The following is a 3851-nucleotide window of genomic DNA, read 5'->3' on the forward strand; positions in this document are numbered from 1 at the left end:
TTAGATGTAAATATAAACGGAATACAATGATTTGCAAATCATTTTCAACCCATATTCAGTTGAATATGCTACAAAGACAACATATTTGATGTTCAAACTGATAAACATTTTTTTTTTTTTGCAAATCATTAACTTTAGAATTTGATGCCAGCAACACTTGACAAAGAAGTTGGGAAAGGTGGCAATAAATACTGATAAAGTTGAGGAATGCTCATCAAACACTTATTTGGAACATCCCACAGGTGAACAGGCAAATTGGGAACAGGTGGGTGTCATGATTGGGTATAGAAAGTAGATTCCATGAAATGCTCAGTCATCACAACAAGGATGGGGCGAGGGTCACACTTTGTCAACAAATGCGTGAGCAAATTGTTGATCAGTTAAGAAAAACCTTTCCTAACCAGCTATTGCAAGAAATTAGGGATTTCACCATCTACGGTCCGTAATATAATCTAAGGGGTTCAGAGAATCTGGAGAAATCACTGTACGTAAGCAGCTAAGCCCGTGACATTCGATCCTCAGGCTGTACTGCATCAACAAGCGACATCAGTGTGTAAAGGATATCACACATGGGCTCAGGAACACTTCAGAAACCCACTGTCAGTAACTACAGTTGGTCGCTACATCTGTAAGTGCAAGTTAAAACTCTCCTATGCAAGGCGAAAACCGTTTATCAACAACACCCAGAAACGCCGTCGGCTTCGCTGGGCCTGAGCTCATCTAATATGGACTGATACAAAGTGGGAAAAGTGTTCTGTGGGTCTGACGAGTCCACATTTCAAATTGTTTTTGGAAACTGTGGACGTCGTGTCCTCCGGACCAAAGAGGAAAAGAACCATCCGGATTGTTATAGGCGCAAAGTTGAAAAGCCAGCACCTGTGATGGTATGGGGGTGTATTAGTGCCCAAGACATGGGTAACTTACACATCTGTGAAGGCACCATTAATGCTGAAAGGTACATACAGGTTTTGGAGCAACATATGTTGCCATCCAAGCAACGTTACCATGGACGCCCCTGCTTATTTCAGCAAGACAATGCCAAGCCGCATGTTACATCAACGTGGCTTCATAGTAAAAGAGACTGGCCTGCCTGTAGTCCAGACCTGTCTCCCATTGACAATGTGTGGCGCATTATGAAGCCTAAAATACCACAAAGGAGACCCCCGGACTGTTGAACAACTTAAGCTGTACATCAAGCAAGAATGGGAAAGAATTCCACCTGAGAAGCTTAAAAAATGTGTCTCCTCAGTTCCCAAACGTTTACTGAGTGTTGTTAAAAGGAAAGGCCATGTAACACAGTGGTGAACATGCCCTTTCCCAACTACTTTGGCACGTGTTTCAGCCATGAAATTCTAAGTTAATTATTATTTGCAAAAAAAAAAAAAAAAGTTTATGAGTTTGAACATCAAATATCTTGTCTTTGTAGTGCATTCAATTGAATATGGGTTGAAAAGGATTTGCAAATCATTGTATTCCGTTTATATTTACATCTAACACAATTTCCCAACTCATATGGAAACGGGGTTTGTATATATACATATACATATAGATATATATACATATATATATATACACATATATATACATATACACTACCGTTTAAAAGTTTGGGGTCACATTGAAATGTCCTTATTTTTGAAGGAAAAGCACTGTACTTTTCAATGAAGATAACTTTAAACTAGTCTTAACTTTAAAGAAATACACTCTATACATTGCTAATGTGGTAAATGACTATTCTAGCTGCAAATGTCTGGTTTTTGGTGCAATATCTACATAGGTGTATAGAGGCCCATTTCCAGAAACTATCACTCCAGTGTTCTAATGGTACAATGTGTTTGCTCATTGGCTCAGAAGGCTAATTGATGATTAGAAAACCCTTGTGCAATCATGTTCACACATCTGAAAACAGTTTAGCTCGTTACAGAAGCTACAAAACTGACCTTCCTTTGAGCAGATTGAGTTTCTGGAGCATCACATTTGTGGGGTCAATTAAACGATCAAAATGGCCAGAAAAAGAGAACTTTCATCTGAAACTCGACAGTCTATTCTTGTTCTTAGAAATGAAGGCTATTCCACAAAATTGTTTGGGTGACCCCAAACTTTTGAACGGTAGTGTATATATACACACACACACACACACACACACATATACATATATATATATATATATATATATATATATATATATATATATATATATATATATATATATACACGCTTATATATACACATATATATACACACACACACACACACACACACACACACACACATATATATATATATATATATATATATATATATATATATATATATATATATATATATATATATATATATATATATATATATATATATATATATATATATATATATATATATGAGAAGTGTGGGATACTTCTCTTGTTGCCTCATTTGTATTTTGACTTTATTAAATGGATTTATATCATTATTTGCTGCAGCCGGGCCGGACCAATATTTTTGCTTAATTAAGGTTTAATTATACATGTTAAGATGTGCCCTCAATTATTGTGTTTGGTCTAATTGTTTTTTCTTTCCTAAACGCCTGTTTTTATTATTGAAGGCTGACACGCACAGCTGAAATGCGTCTGTGGTTCATTGTGCCAATTTGTGTGTGCTAATAAAAACAGGTGCGCTCACAGCCCTATGTGCTGTGTGGTGTGACCGCGTAAACGAAGTTCTTGTCTCTCGTGCGTTTTTGATGATTACTATACGGTGCCGTTAAATGGTGGTTTTTCCACGCAAATCCGCTGAGCTGTTTTCAACCTGCCAACAATACATAAACAATATAAATAGACAAACTACTTAATAATGACGACAGCAGTTTTAAATTTTAAGAATGCAATACAGTTCATTGCATTCTTTGCATGCAAAATAGTAATCAATGTCCATTTTGCCATCATAACATGTTTGAGATGAAAACATATACCGTAATTTCCGCACTATAAGGTGCACCGGATTACAAGGCGCACCTTCAATGAATGGCCTATTTTAAAACTTTGTTCATATATAAGGCGCACAGAATAGATGCTACAGTGTTAAAGAACCCACTGTTCGAGTTTGTCCTCCAACTGTACCCATCTCGCTTTGTTCCCTCGGAAACTCTGTTTAGTCTTCTTTACTTGGTGCAGGTCATCTTGTTGCTTCCTCCACTTCCGCACCATTGATTCGATAATGTTAAATTCTCTCGCTGCTGCTCTATTCTTGTGTTATACTGATCGCCTTGAGTTTAAACTCTGCGTCGTAAGTGTGTCTCTTAATAGGCTGCTTACCGTAGTTGTGAGACCTGTTGTGGCTCAATATTGGTCCATATATAAGGCGCACCGGATTATAAGGCGCACTGTCAGCTTTTGAGAAAATTGGAGGTTTTTAGGTGCGCCTTATAGTGCGGAAAATACGGTATACATCAAATTAGTTCAATTAATATTCCCAAAGAAAGTTAAAACAAAACTATATCCTTAGTATCAAAAATAAAATGATAAGAACAGTTTTCATTACATCAAACATAAAAAGTGGATTAGGTAGTGCCTTCAATACTGCATTTGTGCAACCAGTGGTGAGTCACCACCAAGCAAAAACCGTGCATGCTCAAAAAAGTAGCGTCAGGTTTACCGCCCGCCCGAGCACCCACTGGCAGAAATGTAGATCGGCGTCTATGCTATAGAGCAGGGGTCGGGAACCTTTGTGACTCAGAGAGCCATGAAAGCAAAATATTTGGAAATGTATTTCTGTGAGAGCCATATAATATATTTTAAGACTGAATTCAACTAAATGTGAGTTTAATAAGCCTCTAAATTTATTCTTTTAAATAATGTTGTTATAATACTCAC

The 3851-nt window shown here is 37.1% G+C and overlaps 1 protein-coding gene across 3 annotated transcripts in view; it reads right to left on the minus strand.

The window, feature by feature from the left end:
- Nucleotides 1–3851, minus strand: part of ropn1l (rhophilin associated tail protein 1-like) — a 43451-nt gene that overhangs the window by 5009 nt on the left and 34591 nt on the right. The gene's annotated exons all lie outside the window — the stretch shown is intronic.

The sequence above is a fragment of the Entelurus aequoreus genome, linkage group LG15 (genome assembly GCF_033978785.1).
Source record: "Entelurus aequoreus isolate RoL-2023_Sb linkage group LG15, RoL_Eaeq_v1.1, whole genome shotgun sequence".
Lineage (NCBI taxonomy): Eukaryota > Metazoa > Chordata > Actinopteri > Syngnathiformes > Syngnathidae > Entelurus > Entelurus aequoreus.